Below are 20,231 nucleotides of genomic sequence, written 5' to 3' on the forward strand. Positions count from 1 at the left end.
AACAATGCTGTCCTTGGGAACAGTAGTTGGCGTAATGGCTATGTCATTGGACTCCCATGTAGTTGACCGTGGTTTGAGTCCTGGACCCGGTGGCTTAAACTCATGCCAGGTACAGGGACCAGCAGTTAGGGTAATGGTTATGTCACTGGACTCCCATATAGTCGAACGCGGTTCACATCCTGGACCCTGTGGCTTAAAAATCACACCGGGTGCGTGTGTGTGCGTGCCCAAGATCCCTAGAGGAGAAGTGAGGAGAAGGGATTGGTGTGTGACCATCCCCCCTGGGGGGTGATTTATCACTTTCTATCTCTCTCTCTCTATCTGGCGAGCACACGCGCCCTATAGCAAAAACCTTCCCCACCACTCCCCCCAAAAAAAACCCTCATGCCGGGTGCTTGTTCATGCATGCCCAAAATCCTGAGAGGAGAATGGAGGAGAAGGGATTGGGGTGAGGCCATCCCCCCTGGCATTTCTCGCTTTCTGTATCTCTTTCTGGTGAGCACACGTGCCCTATTAGCAAAAACCTCTCCAAAAAACAATGCTGTCTTCTCAGGTAACACACATGGAGGATTTTCCAAAAACATCAGCATTTAAAAAGTGCGGCACTTACTTTAGCCTACTGAAGCTGACGTAGAAATAATTACGACAGCTCATATCCTGCGCCAGACGTTCCACACACCCTACTTCATTTCATTCACTGCCTCCCAATTCCACAAAGCAGGAACTTTCTTTTTTCTTTTATTTTTAAATAATTATGTATTTAATTTTATTTATTATTTGACATTATTATTTGCTATAAGGCATGCATGCTCATCAGACACACACACACACACACACACAGAGAGAGAGAGGAGAGAGAGAGAGAGAGAGAGGAGAGAGAGATAGAGAGAAAGAGAGAAAATAAACTACCAGGTCCAGGACTTGAACCACGGTTTGCTATGTGGGAGTCCAGTGCCTTAACACCATGCCACCTGCTGGCTCCATTAAGTGGGAACTTTCATCATCTCCATTTTACTGGTGGGGAAGCTGAAGCTCAGAGAAGGTAGGTAACTCTCAGAGCTGAGACTCGAATCCAGGTCTGACTGAGTCCATGAACCCCGTTATTACCCTATATTGCCCCCACCTCATAATGTGAGAAGGGGTCTCCTCGGTGTTGAGGGTTTTGAGCAGGGAGAGATGGATCTGGCAAATGAGCAGGTTTTTTCAGAATTTTGGATTCTGATGGTGTTTAGTCACCCATTTATTAGATTCTTTACCCAAGAATTAAGTAGAAAATGGACTCTTTCTTCCAAATCCCTTTCAGATGTGTTGGCCAGCAGATCAGCCCTCACCACCCTGCAGTGAGTCACTGTGCAAACCAGCTTCATTTCATTGGTGCTCTTCTGGGAAGGGTTTAGACCCTCCACATCAGCTCTTTTTAAGAGCTTTTCTGGAAGCCACATCCAGTGCTTTTGTCTTGTTGGCCAGAGCTATGTCCATGACCACCCTCCTTAGTTCCAAGGCAGGCTGAGAAATAAAGTTTATGTTTTCTTTTTCTTTTTTTGTTTTTGCTTTTTTAAAAAAATTTTTTAAAATAAATTCTTGTTTATTTTATTAATTTGACCAGAGAGGGGCAGAGCGAGCAAGAGAGAGAGAGATGGGAAATGAGAAAGCAAGCTGCCAGGGACTGGAACCATGGCTGGCCATGTGGGAGTCCAGTGCCCTTAGCCACCATGCCACCTGCTGGTCCCTGTTTTTGCTTTTTTATAAAAAGCTCAGCTTTCTCTATCCTTTTCCTCCTTTATCCAGCAGTAAATGAGAAACATATTATCAAGAGCAAATAAAGTTCACACTTGGATTACAAGGATGGTTTAATGTTAGGAAATCTATCAATGTAATTCACTATACTTACAAATTATAGGGAAGGGGCTGGCAGGGGTTTGGTGGTTGAGATGCTGGACTCCTCCATGGCCAACAGCAGTTTGAATCCTCGATCTGGAGGCTTGCTTTCTCACATTCCCTCTCTCACATTTTCTTGTTCTGTTGCTCTTAAAAAAAGTTATAGGGAAAAACCCCTAGGATCATAGATTGAGAAAAGCATTTCATAAAATTAGCAATTTTTCCTATAGTTTGAAACAAACAAGAATAGAATACTTTGGAATAAATTTAGCATAGGAGGTACAAGACTTATGTATACTTTAAACTCTAAAATATTCCTGAAAGAAACTGTAAAAGTTCTAAATAATTGGAAAGACATCCTTGCTCATAGATTGGAAGGCCTGATATTAAGATGAAAATACCAGGGTGAGCAGGTAGTGTGGTATTTAAAGCACTGAATTCCCACATGGCTGACTGCGGTTCAAGTCCCGGACCTGGTGACGTGCTTTCTCACTTTCTCTCTCTCTCTGTCTCTCTGGTACGCTCATGTGCCTTCTAACAAGTGAATATAATAATAATACATAAAATAAAATAATTCTTTAAAGAAAGGAAAAAAAGCTAGCAATACCACTTTAAGAGATCTAAAATAATTCTTTTAAAAAAAAGGACATCTATAGATTCAATGAAATCATTATCAAAATTCCCATATCCATTTTTGCAGAAATGGGAAAGCTTATCCTAAAATTCATATAAAGTTGCAAGGAGCTTTGAATAGAACAATTTTGAAAAAGAACAAAGTTGGAGGAGCTCGTAAATTTCTAAACTACTGTATAAAGCTTCAATCATCAAAACAGTGTGGTTCTGGCATAAGAATAGAAATATAGATCAATGGAGTAAAATCGAGAGTTGTTTTCATTAAGTTGGACTACTGTAATAGAATGCCATAGACTAGGTGGCTTGAACAGCAGAATTAATTTTTTAAAAATGTTGACACAAATATACATAAGTAACTGTATATGTTTATGGAGTGGTTTTTAGTACAGAAATACAACATATTTCGATCAAATCAGGATAATTAGCAATCTAGCATTTCAAGCATTTGTAATTACTTTGAGTTGGGAACATTCAAAATCCTCTTTTACCAATTTTGTACTCTGCAATAAATTATTGTTAACTGTAATTACCTGCTTTTCTATAGAACAGATTTATCTAACTGTAATTTTTTATCCATTAGCCAACATTTCCCTTTCACTCCTCCACTTCCCTCACACTCACTTCCAGCCTCTAGTAACCACTATTCTACTCTCACTTCTATGAAGCTGACTTTTTTTTTTTTTTGGAGAGATTTTCACTGTAGGGCGTGTGCGCTCGCCAGACAGACAGAGAGAGACATAGAGACAGAAAGCGAGAAATCACCCCCCAGGGGGGATGGTCACGCCGCAATCCCTTCTCCTCCATTCTCCTCTCGGGATCTTGGGCACGCACGCACACGCGCCCGGCGTGAGTTTTTTAAGCCACCGGGTCCGGGACACGAACCGCGTTCGACTACGTGGGAGTCCAGCGGCATAGCCATTACGCTAACTGCTGGTTCCCTATGAAGCTGACTTTTTAGTTTCCACATAAGGTACTTTCTGTGCCTGGGTTAACACAATGTCCTCCAAGCTTGTCCATGTTGCCTTGAATGACAGGATTTCATTCTTTTAAATGGCTGAATAGTAGTTAATTCTGTGTGTGTGTGTGTGGTGTGCGTGTGTATATGTTATACCTAGGTTGATTCCCTGTCTTAGCTCTTGTGGATAGTGCTGCAATAAACATTAGAAGGTAATTATTTCAGGGGACCAGCAGGTGGCATGGTGGTTAAGGTGCTGGACACTCCCACATGACCAACCACGGTTTGAATCCCAGACCTGGTGGCTTGCTTTCTCACTTTCTCTCTCTCTCGCTTTTTGTGTCTCTCTCTGGCCAAATTAAAAATAAATGAATGAATAAATAAAATTAGATAATTCTAAATAAAAAAAAGAATGTAGTTATCTCTATAACATATTGATTTCCTTCCTTTTGGAGAGCTACATGGCAGTGAGATGGCTGGAGCATATGGCAGTTCTATTTTTAGTTTTTTGAGGAAACTCCATACTTTTTACTGTAATTGCTGTTCATAGGTCCCATCAACAATCTAAGAGTTTCCCTCTCTCTGCTTCCTTACCAGAATTTATTATTTACCCTTTTGATGATAGCCATTCTAACTAGGATGGTGTGATATCTCACTGTGGTTTGATTTGCATTTCCCTGATGATTAGTGATGTTGAATGTTTTCTCAGATATTTGTTGGCCATTTCTGTGCCTTCTTTTGAGTAATGTCTATTCAGATAATTTGCCCATCTTAAAATAGAATTATTTGACTTTTTTTTTTTTTTTTTTTTTGCTATAGAGTTGTTTGGATCCCTTGTATAGTACAGAAAACCTTTTTGTTCTGGAAGGTGGAAGTCTAAGATCAAGGTACTGACTGCTTAAATCCTTAGTGAGGAATCTTTTGCTGGCTTGCAGATGACTGCCTTTTTGCTGTTTCCTCACATGATCTTTTCTCAGTATACATCCGTGAGGAGAGGGGGAGCTAAGAAATATCTTTCTCTTCTTATACGGTCACTACTCCCATTATGAGGGCCCTACCTTCGTGACCTACTATAAACCAAATTACCTCTTACGATGGTTTGAATGTATCCCCCCAAGAGCCCAAGTTGAAAACTTAATCCGCCATGCAATGGAATTGGGAGATGAGGTTTAATAGGAGGTATTTAGGTAATGAGGAATCTATCCTCATGAATGTGTTATTGCTGTTTTTAAAAAAGCTTGAGTCTGCAAATTCAATCTCTTGCTTTCTCTTGTGTGTTCTCTCTTGCCCTTCTGCCTTCTGACCTGGGGTGATGAAGCAAGAGGTGCATGCCAGATACCAGTCCTTAATCTTGGACTTGCCTGCCTCTGTGAAAGCCAATACATTTCTGTTAATTATAAATTACCCTATCTCAGGTATTCTGTCATAGTAGCACAAAATGAATTAAGATTCCTTCCAAAGGCTCATCTTCAAATACATTACATAGTGGGTTAGGCATCACCTGTGGATTCTGGGGAGACACAAACACTCTGTAAATAACAAGAGTAAAGAAATAAACCTGGGAACCAGCAGTTAGCGTGATGGCTATGTTGCTGGACTCCCACGTAGTCAACCGCGGTTCGCGTCTCAGACCTGGTGGCTTAAAACTCACGCGGGGCACATATGCATGCGTGCCCAAGATCCCGAGAGGAGAATGGAGGAGAAGGGATTGCGGCGTGACCATCCCCCCTTGGGAGTGATTTCTCGTTTTCTGTCTCCAATGTCTCTCTCTTGTCTGTCTGGCGAGCGCACGCGCCCTATAGTGAAAATCTCTCCAAAAAAAAAAAAAAAAAAGAAAAAGAAAAAGAAATAAACCCAACGTCTGTTGCCAACTTATTTTGACAAAGGCACCAATGTTACCAAACCAAAGTAGGTATAGACCAGGAACAGTCATTTGCTGCCACAAAACAAAACAAAACAAAACAAAACAAAACAAAAAAACCAAAACTCTGACTTGAGGTTTGTTGAGTAAGTAGGCTTTATTATAAGTGACACCATCTGGGAGGCAGTTGGAGTCACTCAAAAGGCTGTTTCCCTGAATGTATTCTGGGATGAGCTTTTATAGAGAAATAATTCTCTCCAAGTCTTCAACCATCTCTGTATATGCAAATGGAGAATTGAAACTTGTATAACTCAGATTGGTCAACTCAAACATCAATTCCTTTGGCCTGTTATTGGAACTGGTACTTTTCTGACTGGTTGCTCTGAGGCAGCCAGTATCTATACTCCCTCCCAGCAGTGGGTGTCAACCTTATGCCTCTCAGCCTTCCCTGCTCATGTGCCCTCCCATCAAACTCACAAAACATCAGTCAGTGGTCAGCACCAAGTCTCTGCCACATAGGCTAGTTCTGAATGATTATACCAAGATCATTTAAGTGGGGGAAAGAATAGACTCTTTGGAAAATGGTGCTGGGATGGGTGGATATCCACATATAAAACAAATTTGGACCTTTACTTCATACCACATACAAAAATTAACTTAAAATGGATGAAAGACCTAAATATATAAGAACTAAAGCCATAAATCTATTAGAAAGAAATATAAGAGTAAATATTTATGACCTGGATTTGGCAATAATTTCTTAGGTATGTCACTGAAAACACAGGCATCAAAAGACAAAGATGAATTGAATTTCAATAAAATGGAAAAGTTTTTTGCACAAAAAGTACTGTCAACAAAGTGAAAATACAACCCACAGAATGGGAGAAAATATGTGTGAATCATATGTCTGACAAGGGTCCCTAACAAGTAAGATAATGACATAAGACCTGTTTTTCAAAAAAGCAACTCTAGGGCCAGCAGGTGGCATCGTGGGTAAGATGCTGGACTCTCACATGACTGCAGTTCAAGTCCTGGACCTAGTGACTTGAAATTCATGCCGGGTGTGTGTGTGACCAGAATCCCAAGAGAAGAATGAAGAAGGGATTGCAGCATGGCCATTCCCCCGGGGGGTGATTTCTGACTTTTCCTCTCTCAGTCTCTCTCTGTCTCTCTGGTGAACACAGGTGCCCTATAACAAAAATAAATAAATAAATAACATAAAACTTAAAAAAACCCCATAAACATAGAATAAATAAAAAAATCTAAACATAGAATCCAAATGTAAGCTATGAACTTTGATAATAATGTGTCAGTTTAAGTTCATCATTTGTAACAAATGTACCACTCTAATAGGGATGTTGATAACAGGAGAGGCTGGGCATGTGTGGGAAATCACTGGACCTCCTCCCAATTTTGCTGCTCTAAAGAGGAAAGTCTATTTAAAAAGAAGGTAATTCTAGCAGTAGTGGGCTTTCGATGTAAGATTGCTTCATTCGTGTGTTCCACAAGTGGGAAGAGCTAAGTACTTCCCTGGACATTATAACTGTCAATTGTCATAGTCCTAAAAATTGCACTGGATCTAGGCATGTTCTTCTAGCCAGAATCCAGAAGTAAAAAGGAAGACCTTAGTGGAGTATCAGAAGTTTGAGCCTAGAAAAATAGATTTCACTTTTTCAGCGGGAAGTATTAAACTGGACAAGTGGAGGGCCAAAAGACAAATTATGTTCAGAATCTATCTGGCCAAGAAACAACAGAGAATTGGACGCAATGGGAGCTAGGCAAGAATATCTGTGAAGTTGGGAGGTTCTACCAGTGGCCAAAAACTGTTTCTCTTAGATTACAGAATGTGGCTGCTTAAATGTAGGTCTTTGTTACTTCTAAGGGAATTCTTGAAAAAGCAGAGTTGTGTGGGGTGTTAGAACAAATAATTATCATTTCAACCCTTCCTCCACCATGTCTCAACTGTTCTTTGTGTGATTTCCTTAATTTTTCTAGCTGTCGGCCTCCTCATCTGTAAAACGAAGATAGTGACACCTCATAAGCAGGATTATTGTGAGAATTAGAAATATTATGTACAAACATTTAGCAAAATATCTGGAAATAATATGGGAATTACTAATACTCGTAGCCTGTATTTTAACATTTGACTTTCCTAAGAGAGGAGGATGTGCTGAAGTCACTTGTCTTTGTGTATTTTGTGTGTTGTCCTCTTAGAAAAGGCTATTCCTTTGCTCATCTGAGTCCTAAGAGTGAGTGGTCACGGTTCATCATGCTACATCTTGTCTGTAGGAGATGTTGGCTCTGCACCCAACATGGGCTGCCACACGAGGTGGTAGTTGGAAGCCTGGCCTTTGGTTTTGTGTGTGCCCTGTCTGTTAAGGCTGCTTCTGTTTGTGGCTTGGCCTCCTTGCTTCCCACTCCGCCTATGAGGAGCCACATTGTCTGTTCTAGGAGCCAAGCTTGTCTGCTTCTTCAGGGGAAGCACATCAGCACAGCATGCATGACGACCACTGGGAAACTCACCCCTGTCTGAAATAAGGCAATGCTTTCAAGACAGCATTGTGAGAGGCAAATTATGAGCTGAATGTCCTCTGGTGAGTTTCCTGAGTGTTTCTTCCCACTCAGCAATGGTGAATACCCAAAAGTAGTCAGAGAAAATAAGAGAACTTCAAATCAACATGAAGTCCTTCAAAGAGACAGCTTTTGGCCAGGACTCTTGCCATGAAGGAACAATCTGTCTATAAAATTCAGTTTAGTTGAAAGATGGATTAAAAAAATGAAATAACAAGAACCAAAAATTTCCCTCAGAGGGGAGTCTTTGCTTTTAAAAAAAAAATACCCCAGTAAGCCTCCCCAGGCAGAGGATGAGATTCTGAGATGAGTTAGCAAAGTTGAAAGAATAAATATGATAACCAATTTGGTTATCATTGCAAAGGAGCAGAAAGGGAGAGGAAAAAGGGATGGAGAAGAAAGGGGGTGACACCTGAGAGCCAGTAGGAGAAGCCATAGAGCAGGCTGGCAGGAGACTTTAAGAACTGAGATGTCCAATATTCACTGAAAATTCTGGGGGGCCAGGTCATAGGTGGTGGTTAAGGAGACTGTATTCCACATCGCCAACTGCACAGTTTGAGTCCTGGACCCAGTGACTTGAGAAACACATTGAGCGTGTGTGCATGTGTGCCCAAAATCCTGGAAAGGAGGGAGAGACAAGAGAAAAGATCGTGGTGTAACTGTTCTCTATTGGAGGAGGGAGAAACAAGAGAAAAGATCGTGGTGTTTCTGTTCTCTGTTGGAGGGGGGGGTGTTTTCTCACCTTCTCTCTCTCTTTCTCTCTCTCTCTCGGTGTCTCTCTACCTCGGTGTCTCTCTACGATGAATACACATGCCTTTTGGGGGGAAAAATGTCATATGGGGCCAGCAGGTGGTGTGATAGTTAGTGCTTCTGGACTCTCACATGGTTGACTGCAGTTCAAGTCCTGGACCTAGTGGATTGCTTTCTTACTCTCTCTCTCTCTCTCTCTCTCCCTCTTTCTGTCTCTGGTAAGCACATGTGCCCTACAGTAAATTTAAAAAACTATAGTAACAATAAATAAAGTTAAATAATAATTTTGTTTAAAGTCAGTGTATGTGTACCTGAAAATAATGTATTCCACAGTTGTTCACTGCTCTATAAGTGTCAATTAAGACAAACTGCTTAATAATATTTTGGGGGGGAGAGGTTCTTGATATAGGGCGCGTGAGCTCGCCAGAAAGACAGAGAGACAGAGAGACAGAAAGCGAGAAATCACCCCCCATGGGAGATGGCCACGCCACAATCCCTTCTCTTCCATTCTCCTCTCGGGATCTTGGGCACGCATGCACATGCACCTGGCGTGAGTTTAAGCCACTGGGTCTGGGACTCAAGTTGCTGTTGACTACATGGGAGTCCAGTAACATAGCCATTATGACAACTATTGGTCCCACCTAATAATATTTTTTAAGAGTCAGCAGGTAGCATGGAGGTTAAAACAGCTGGATCCCACATGGCTGACTACATGGTTCAAGTCCCAGACCTGATGGCTTGAAATATCATGCCAGGTATGTGTGAGAGTGTGTGTGCCCAAAATCCTGAGAGAAGAATGGAGAAGGGATAGCTGCGTGTTTATCCCCCAGGTAGTGATTTCTCACTCCCCCTCTCTCTATATATGTCTCTCTCTGGCAAACATGTATGCCCTATTGCAAAACTACTACCAAAAAAAATCATTTAAATCTACCCTTAGCATTATGTCTCTTTGCTCTATCCATTACTGAAAGGAGTGTCACAGTCTTTAAACATAGTTGTGTATTTTCCCATTTCTCCTTTTAATTCTGCCTATTTTTGATTTGTGAATTTTGAAGATCCACTACTAGATGTATATGCAATTAGGATTTTTTTCATTAAATATTATAAAATGTCCCTCTTTATCTCTAATAATTCCCCTTAGTATTTGCATGATACATCTTTTTTTTTTTTTCATCCTTCTTTCAACTAGTCTGTGCCTTTATATTTAATGAGTGTGTCTTGTTAACTACACACTTTGACTCTGGCAATCTCTGACTTTTAATTAGTTTAGTCCATTTATAGTTGATGTAATTGTTGGCATGCGAGAATTCAAATTTAATCTTGCCATTTATTTTCTCTTTGTGACTTCTGTCTTTTGTTTCTCTGTACCTAATTTTCTACCTTCTTTTGGGTTAACTAAAAAATGTTTAGTATTTCATTGTGTTTCTTAGGGTAACAATAAATTCTTACTGTAAATTTTAGCTATATTTTTTGTTTTATTATTTTAATGGTTATTCTAAGGACTAAACATGCACGTTCATCCTATGCAGTATACCTTAAATTAATATTCTACCACAATGCAATTGCTACAGAACTTGATATAATTTACTTTCTCTTATGCTTTGTGCTATTGTTTCCATCTATTTTTCTCCTGCATATGTTTTAAACCACATAACAAATTATTTATATTGGGCCAACCCTATCGCTTGTGGTTAAGGTGAGCCAGATCCCACATGGCCAACTGTGACATGAATTCTGACCCTGGCAGCTTGAAAAACATACCAGGCACATGTATGTGCATGTCCGAGATCTCAATAGGATGGAGAGATGGAGGAGAAGAAATTGCAGTGTGACCATACTCCATTGGGGATTGTTTTTCCCTCTTCCTCTCTCTCTGTGTCTCTGGTGAGCACACACACCCTTTGATTAAAAAAAAATAGTTTGGATCAGCAGGTGGTGTGAGGTTAGGTGGCTGGATCCCACATGGCCAGTGACGTAGTTTGAGTCCCAGGTCTGGCACCTTGAAAATTACACTAGGTGTGTGCTTGAGCGCTCAAATTCCCAAGAAGAGATGAGATTTGAGGTATGGCTATTCTCCTAGGGGGTGATTTCTCGCTTTCCCTATCTATCTCTGTTTCACTCTAGTGAGCACATGTGCCCTATAGCAAACCAAAAAAAAAGTTTCTATCTTAGTTTATTGTCTCCTAAATATTTAAGCAAAGGAAGAAAAATAGTCTTTTACATTTGCTCCTATTTTTTATTGTGTCATGTAGGTCCTTATTTCCATTTCAAATCATTTTCCTTCTTCCCAAAGAATCTCTTTAGTCTTTCTTCTAGTGCATTTCTGCTGGCAATTAATTTTCTCAGCTTTCCTTTATCTGAAATGTCTAGGTTTCACACTAATGTTTGAAGCGTTTTTTTCCTCTACATATAGAATTTTAAATTTACAGATTTTTTTTTTGTAGCACTTTTAAAATAGTGTTTTACTCACGTTGGACATGTGTGTGTGTGTGTGTGTGTGTGTGTGTGTGCCCCAAATCCCAAGAGGATGATGGAGGAGAAGGGATTTGGCATGGTCATCACTCCTGGTGGGTAATTTCTCACTTTCTGTCTCTCTCTGTCTCTCTGCTGAGCACATATGCCCTACAGCAAAAATCTCTCTCTAAAAAATATGGTGTTTCATTTATTTATCATTTTTTTCTGAAATCTATAGTTTCTGGTGAGTGGTCTGCTTTATTCACGTGGAGGTCCTTCTACCCTTTTACTCTGCCTGCTGTTCAGATATTACCGTTATCTGCCTGGGGTTTCCTTGGTGTGCTGAGTTAATTCGTGAGTTAACCAAATAAGGAAAAATTTTGCCTAAATATTTCTTCGAATGTATTTTTTCTACCCAGCCCTCTCTTCTCACCATTAAGGATTCTATTTATCTGTATGTCAGCTAGCCGATACATTCCCATGGAACATCATTGCTTTGATCTGTTTTTCTTTTTTGATACTTTTTAAAAAAATTTATTTCTTTATTTTTATTTAATTTGTTATAGAGTACATGTGCTCACCAGAGAGAGACAGAGACAGAAAGGAGCAAATGAGAAAGCATGCCTCCAGGTCCCAGATTTGAATCACTGTTGGGCATGTAAGGGTCCAGTACCTTAACCACCAGGCCAACTGCTGGCCCCTTTTTTCAATCGTTTTCCTCTCTGTTATTCAGTCTGTATACTTTTTATTAACCTACCTTAAGTTCACAAATCCTTTTTTTTTTTCTGTATTCTCAAATTCGGGATCATCAATCAATTAAAAAATTTCAAATATTCTATTTTTCAGTGCTGGAAGCTTCTTTGGATTCTTTCTTAGAGTTTCCACATTTTTCTGAAATTACAATTCCTTCACCCATGACCTTAATCTTTTCCTGTAAATTTTGAAATGTATTTATTATTTTTAAAAGGTTTGCTGGGCCCAGTAGATGGCATGGTGGTTAAGGTACTGGATTCTTACATGGGTGTCTGTGGTTCAAGCTCCAGACCTGGTGTCTTAAAAATCACATCAGGCTAGTGTGTGTGCATGCCCAAAATCCTGAAAGAAGAATGGAGGAGAGGGAACTGTGGCATGGTCTTCCCCCTTGGGGGTAGTTCTCACTTTCTCTCTATATATCTCTGTCTCTCTCTCCAGCCAGCACATGTGCCCTATGTTAAAAAAAAAACTAAAAATAACTGAATTAATTAATAAATAAAATAAAATTGTTTGCCAAGGGGCCAGCAGGTGGCATGATTGTGTCTGGACTCCCACATGGCTGACTGTGGTTCAAGTTCCAGACCTGGTGGCAATGGATAAAATTAAATAAAATAATTCCTTAAAAAAATTGTCTGCCAATTCCAAGATTTTTTCACCTATAGATCTGTTTCTATTGATTCCTTTTTTTTTTCCTTCTCTATGTTTTATTTACATTTTTTAAAATCTCTTCACACATCTAGGAACTTTTGCTTGACTATTATACACCTAGACATGGCTTCTGCTTTTGTCCTGTAAAGGGTATTGAATTTAGGGCTTGCCCTGTAGTATAGTAGTTAAGTGCCATGCATGTAAAGCTGGACCCCACATGACTGATTGAGATTTGAACCTTAGAACCAATGGCTTGAAAACCACCCGGGGCCCTCGAAATCCTGGTGGGATGAAGAAATGAAGGAAAAAGGGTGGTGGCATGACCGTGTCCCATTTGGGAAGTACTTTCTCTTTCATGCACAAGTACACAGACTCATTAGCAATAAAATAAATAAATAAATAACAATAAAACAAGTAAAATTAAGAGTATTGCATTGAGTTTTGGCAGACAGATTACCTTGATCCTTTCTCTTTCATGCACAAGTACACACACTCATTAGCAATAAAATAAATAAATAAATAACAATAAAACAAACAAATAAGTAAAATTAAGAGTATTGCATTGAATTTTGGCAGACAGATCACCTTGATCCCGTGATGGTTTTGTTTACATTTCCATAGCTTACTTATTTGTATTTTATCCATAATTTCAGGGCAAAATCTTTAGTACTGGGATGTAATTCTTTTGTCTAAGGATTGGAACTATTCCTAAGGTGTGTTTCTGGGTTCCCATAGAAGGATCGAAGTGTTGACCAACTTCCTTTAGCTTCCTGAGATTCCCAACTCCAGATTTTCAGCAATGGGTAGCTTCTTAGCTTTTACAGTCTTCCAGATGTTCCCTTTCACTGGGCGCGTTGTAATCTTCACATGCATGCACAATGCAGGGGTTAGCCAAGGATTGGAGGAAAATTTATATGGAAAATTTGAGGCTCCTCTTCCATGAGTCACAATTTCTGAACATTTTCCCTTCAATTTTCAGCTGCTATGACATTCCTGAATTCCAAACTCAGACTCCTTAGCCTGATAAAACTAACACTTTCTGCTTAAACGCCATCAGTCCTGCACACGAAGACTGAGGCATGCCCTCAGGTGAAAATCTACTTAAAAGGAGATTTCACCCATTTCATTTCCCTTCTTTAAGAGTCTCTTTCTTCTAGTTTCTGCTGACTTTTGGTTGCGCTCTACTGACTTCAAACTGTTATTTTATTTTCTCCTGTGTTTATAATAATAATTATTATTTTTCAATTTGCCAGAAGGCATGTGTGCTCACCAGAGTGGGGAGGTGGAGTGGGGGGAAGCACCCCCCACTGGGGTATGATCACATTGTAATCCCTTTTTCATTTCTCCATCCTGTTGGGATTTAGAGCATGTATGCACATGTGCTGGGTATGTTTTTCAAGCTTCTAGGGCCACCATTCGAACCAAATGGTTGGTCATGTGGGATCTGACTCTAGCCACTAAGCTATGAGGGCTATCCTAGTGAATATAATCACTGATGGTTCAAGTCCCAGACCTGGAAGCTTGGAAATCATGCATTCCCAAATCCTAAGAGGAGAATGAAGAAGGGATTGCAGCATGGCCATCCCTCCTGAGGGGTGATTTCTCACTTTCCCTCTCTCTGTTTCTCTATATATCTCTCTGGTGAGTGTTGGCTAAAAACAAACAAACAAAACAAATGCAATTATATTTCCTCAAATCACTTCCATCTTCCTTGGTTTATGTTCTTTAAGGAACTGTTTTTGAGATATGGATTTTTGGTGCAAAGTTTATTTGGGAAGTGATTCAAGGGAACACCTGCAAAGGAGTGAAGTGAAATCTAGAAGCCAACACATGATGTATTAAATTATGAGCTACAGCTGAGCTCAGCCCTGCTGCAAAACTGAGAGACAAGGAGACCACGTGCCAGAGTCATCCCGAGCAAGGTATGGGTGGAGTATTTACCCACCAAGTCCCTGTATTTTTCCAGCAATGCACAGGCAGTTATCCAATGCCTCACCAGGATAGCTTCCAGCAGCATCCATTCCAGAACTCCTGCTCACTTTGCACGCGCTCTTTGGGCAGTCATAGGTGTTCGTAGCAAGCAGCCGGAGGAGTTTAGATGTGAGTGCCGAGGGGAGATTGGGTTGAGTCCATCCTACTAAGACAAAAATAATTCCTATCATGTCTTAAAAGGCACTGCCTGCCATTCCTACCTGATCCCTCACCATTCTCCCTTCTACCCACTTGGGCCGAGGCAGGTCTTTCTTTATTCTTGAACACACAAGCTTGTCTCCTCTTTGGGGTCTGTGTAGCTGTCTCTCTGACTTGAGAGTGTTATTGTGTTGGCTCTTTTTTTTTTTTAGAGGTTTTTCACTATAGGGCGCGTGTGCTCACCAGACAGACAGAGAGAGACAGAGAGACAGAGAGCAAGAAATCACCCCCCAGAGGGGATGGCCACGCTGCAATCCCTTCTCCTCCATTCTCCTCTCGGGATCTTGGGCACGCTCGCACATGTGCCTAGCGTGAGTTTAAGCCACTGGGTCCGGTACTTGAACCGCGGTTGACTATGTGGGAGTCCAGTGACATAGCCATTACGCTAACTGCTGGTTCCCATGTTGGCTCTTTTTTTACATTCAATTTTTTCTTGCATGTTACCTTTTTAGGGATGCTTTTCCTGAGCATCCTGCCTAAAGTAGCCCTCAACTTTTTCACTATCACAACATCCCATTTTAATTCTTTTTGCCCCCTTTTAAAAATATGTTTGCCATAGGGTGTGTGTGCTCACCATGGAAAGACAGAGATAAAGAAAGTGAGAAATCACTCCCCAGGGGGCACAGCCATGCTGCAATCCCTTCTCCTTCATTTTCCTCTCAGATTTTAGGCACATGCACACTTGTGCCTGGTGATTTTCAAGCTGCTGAGTCTGGATCTTAAACCATGGTTGACCATGTGGGAGTCCAGCAACTTATCCACCACACCACCTGCTGGTCCCCCCCCTATTTTAATTCAAAGCATATCACTATCATACCTCATGGATTTTATTGTAATTTATACATTTGCTTGTCTATCATTTGCTTCTCCCGCCAGTGTAAAATCTGTGTGAGATGAGAATCTTGTTTATATCATCACTGCTGTAAACTCCTAAGTTTATGATAGGAACTCACAAATATTTTTTTTCCCTGTTTTTGGAGAGGTTTTTGCTATAGGGCATGTGTGCTCGCTAGACAGAGATAGAAAGAGAGACAGAAAGCGAGAAATCACCCTCCAGGGAGGATGGCCATGCCGCAATCCCTTCTCCTCCATTCTCCTCTCGGGATCTTGGGCACGCGTGCACATGCGCCTGGCGTGAGTTTTAAGCCACTGGGTCCAAGATGTGAACCACGGTCGACTATGTGGGAGTCCAGTGACATAGCCATTACGCTAACTGCTGGTCCCACTCACAATTATTTATTAACTGGATGAATGAGCATACTAAAATTTGCAAGGTGGACCAATTCAAGTATCCATCAAGTGATGAATGGATAAACAAAATGTGGAAGTTACATACAATGAAATATTACTCAACCTTAAAAAGGAGGAAAACTCTGACGTACTCCAAAATGAATTAATCTTGAAGATATTATGAGCAATGCTTTTACTGTCTCATGGGGCTAAGGAAAGTTGGAATCTAAGATCTAAAACAGTGCTTGGCTGACCCTCCATTATGCTAGGTGAAATAAGTCAGTTACAAAGGAAAAAATGTTGGATCATTCCACTTACATAGGGTACTTAGAGTAGATACATAGATACAGAAAGTCATGATGGTTGCTATGGTTGGAGGGAGGTGAGAATGGAGAATTAGTCTTTCATGGATACAGAGTTTCAGTTGGGAAGAAGGAAAAAATTCTGGAGAGGTTGGTGGTGGTTATAGAATGATATGAATGTACTTTATATCACAGAACTGTACATTTAAAAACGGTTAAAATGGCAAATTGTATGTTATGTATATTTAACCAAAATTTTTTAATCCTCAATTTGAAGAGAAAAATAAAGACTGGGTTTGAAATTTGACTCAGCTCTTAACTTGCAGAAGCTTGAGGAAGTTACATTATGAAATGTCTACCAACCGGTCTTCTCGTTTGCAAAATGAGACTAATGATAGTACCAACTCCGTAAGTTTCTTACGGTAATGCAGGAGTTTCTGGACTCAGAAATTTATGATTTATTCCTATTTCTTTTTTTTTAAAGTATCTTTCTTTTTTTTTTAAATTTATCATCATCATCTTATTTATATTACATTGAATCGTATATAACTTTACAGTACATTACATTTCTTTTTCCAGAGGGTGATTCATTACAATGTCTAAAGAATTTGGGAACTGATTGGCATTGTTTTTGGTCAAATAAGACATTAAAAACAGAATACACTGAAACAAAACTTCCATCCATTTTGATCATCGCTTCATAAAAGATAAAACATTTTATTTATCTCCCCAGGAACAAGAGAGACAGTGACAGATAGAAACCTTAACAGTCTTGAGACTGTGATCCACTCTTGGCTTCAGCTTCAGCTTTAGCTAGGCCCAGACCGTGGGCACACACATATCTGGAGCACTCGGAGTTCTCTGGACACAAACCTGGAACTTGCCTGTGTGGGTCAGCCTCGTTGAGCACCATGTTTTACTGCTGTGTCCCCATCTGGCCCCAAGATAAAACATTTTGATGTAAAAATCAAAATCTAGAAAGAGAGCAATCTCCAAGTAAGAGACATTAATTTTCACAAATTTTTCACTGCCAATAATTGTAGACTAGATAATTTGGACCAACCCTACTGCTGGCAAAAGCTAGAAACACATTTTTAAAAATCTGTTTGAAGGCCATAGCAAGATAAAGAAATAGTGAAGAACTGCTGGTCCAAGATCTAAGAGAGGAAGGAAATCCAGAAATGTGGTCCTGGTACTTAGGGTGTTTGTGGGGTCTGGGTGAAGTTGTTGAGAGACTGAGCAATGCTTTACTGTCTCACGGGGTTAAGGGAAGAAAAGTTGGAATCTAAGCTATAAAATAGTGGTTGGCTGACCCCTCCCACTACTGCTTCTTTGGGTGGAGATCTTCAAAGACTGAACTTTATTAAGAGTGAACTTTGGGCTTCTTCTGCCCAGCTTTGAATGGTATCAATCCAAGAAACTGGATTAAAGTAAACCTGGATTGCTAGTCCCCTAAGCACCTGGAGCAAGCCCATCTAAAGCTCTTTAGAAGATAATAACACCTTAGGCCTTGAAATAATTCCGCAAATGGCTTTGCAAACATGATATGTGGCACACAATAAAAAGTAATCAGGTACACGTGGAGACAAGACAATATGAATTAAACCAGTGGGGAAAAAAGATACTAGGGACCAGCAGTTAGCGTAATGGCTATGTCGCTGGACTCCCATGTAGTCGACGGTGGTTCACGTCCTGGAACCAGTGGCTTGAAACTCATGCCAGGCACGTGTGCACGCATGCCAAAGATCCCAAGAGGAGAATAGAGGAGAAGGGATTGCAGTGTGGCCATCCCCCCTGGGGAGTAATTTCTCGCTCTCTGTCTCTCAGTCTGTCTCTGTCTGTCTGGTGAGCGCACACACCCTACAGCAAAAAAAAAACCTCTCCGAAAAACAAAAACAAACAAACAAAAAAGAAACTAGACTGTCCCATACAGTCAGTAGATACTGGAATTCTCAAACACAGACTTTAAAATAACTACACTTAATGTTAAAAGGAAAGACAATAAAACCGAAAAGTTTGGCAGAGATCTGGAAACTAAGTACATGATAGATTTGGAAAAAGAATTAGATAATAAACCTAAAAGCAGCTTAGCGGGTAGCAGGCGGTTAGGGCAGCTGCTTTCCACATGGCTGACAGTGCAATGTGAGTCCCAACACGGCAGCTTGAAAGATATACCAGGAGTGTGTGTGTGCACATGCCCAGCATCTCTAAGAGGAGAATGGAGAAGGGATTGCAGTGTGGCGATCCCCCCAGGGGATGATTTCTCTCTCTCTCTCTCTCTCTCCAGTGAGTGCATGCACTCTCTAGCAAAACAAAACAAAACAAAACAAAACAAGAAAGAAAATCTAAAACAGAAAAATATAACAACCCAAATCAATAATATACTTAATAGATTTTATAAAAGATTAGTGATGGTTGAAGAGAGATTTGGTGAAATAAAAGATATGTCAGTGGAAGAGATCCAGAAGGAAGCATAAAAAACCAGAAGGCCAGAAAAACAAGAGAGGATAAGGGACAAAGAGGATGAACAGGGCACTGTGACTTTTCCCTGAGTTAACAGGGCTGCAGCCAGTGAGCCGGAGCCACACGTGAGGGGAGGGAGGCGAAGGTTTTCCAAGGCATTGTCCGAACTCCTTTCAGTGATGGCGCTTAGCTCCCGATTTTGAGTTATTGGTTTGCAGGAACCTGGAAAGGGGGTTTGCGGCGCTCTCGAGCACCTCTAAGCCGGCGGTGAAGCCTGAAGGTGGATCCTCTGGAAAATGAAGCTGTTGCCCCGGAGTTCACCAACCGGAACCCCCAAAATCTGGGGGTAGCCCGGAAAGAGCGGGATTGGGCGACCATGTGGCCCTCGCGTGAGTTCTGGCACAGGCTGTGAGTTACAAGGACGCAGCATCAAATCGAAGCATTTGTTGAGCATTGCAACGGCCAGGTTGTGGTTTCAGCATATAGTGAATGGGCTATTAAAAAGCACCTGTGCAGCACCAAAAACGTGGTGGCTTGTGAGAGTATAGGACGAGTTCTGGCAGAACGCTGCTTAGAGGCTGGGGTCCACCTCAGGGCCTACCAACCAACCCCTTGGGAGGCAGCCTCAGACTCGATAAAACGACTACCATGTGCCGTGACAGAAGGTGGTGTGGTGCTACAGGAAGCTCGGAGACTCTATCAATAAAATAGAAGCATTAATTATTGAAAGTATAAAGTAAACCTGTCAGCTACTACAGCCATCGAAAGAAAGCATCTGGAAGAACACCAGCTGGGAGGTGTTGCCACAATAATGTAACTGAGAAATGTTATGGATAGTATTTATGCTAATGGTCATCCCTGTTCATTCCCCTACTCCTTGTGTTTGTATTAAAACCAAGGGCTTAATTTGCCCTCCTCTTGGACCTGAGGAAAGTATGTAAGAATTGTTGTGTGAAAGTTATAAAGTAAAGGTCTATCATGAAAAAAAAAAGATGAATAGATTTAATACACACACAAACATCATCGAGTGTGCGTGCATATATATATATATATATATATACACACACACATAAATACATACATATATATATATAATCCCTGAATTAGAGAAGATAAAATGAGGTAGAAGTAATATGTGAAGAAATGAAGATTTGAGACTTTTCCTAAATTGATAAAATCACCAGACCACAGATTCAACCCCAGATAGGTAAATATAAAGAAACATACACCTGCATACTTCACAATAAAACCACACACACACACACTCACTCACACGACAAAATCTTAAAAACAGCCAGAAGCTGGGTGTGGTGGTATGTCCCTATAATCTCCACACTCAGAAAATGGAGGCAGGAGAATCATAAGTTCGACGTCACCTGGGCAACACAGCAAGACTCTACCTCTAGAAAATAAAGCAACAATCAGAGAAAGATGATGAATTACCTTCAAAGAAGCAACAATTAGACTGACATGCAATTTCTTAAAACACATAATGAATGACTTTTCAATAGAAACAATGGAAGACAGAAAACGATAGGATGGT

General features: G+C 40.6%; 1 pseudogene; it reads left to right on the forward strand.

Annotated features, from left to right (window-relative positions):
* The window catches only part of LOC102494739 (39S ribosomal protein L18, mitochondrial pseudogene), a 22,896-nt pseudogene extending 3,429 nt beyond the window's left edge, over window positions 1-19,467 (forward strand).
* The last annotated feature ends 764 nt before the right edge of the window (window positions 19,468-20,231 follow it).

The sequence above is a fragment of the Tupaia chinensis genome, unplaced genomic scaffold (assembly GCF_000334495.1).
Source record: "Tupaia chinensis unplaced genomic scaffold, TupChi_1.0 Scaffold000217_1, whole genome shotgun sequence".
Taxonomy (NCBI): Eukaryota; Metazoa; Chordata; class Mammalia; order Scandentia; family Tupaiidae; genus Tupaia; species Tupaia belangeri.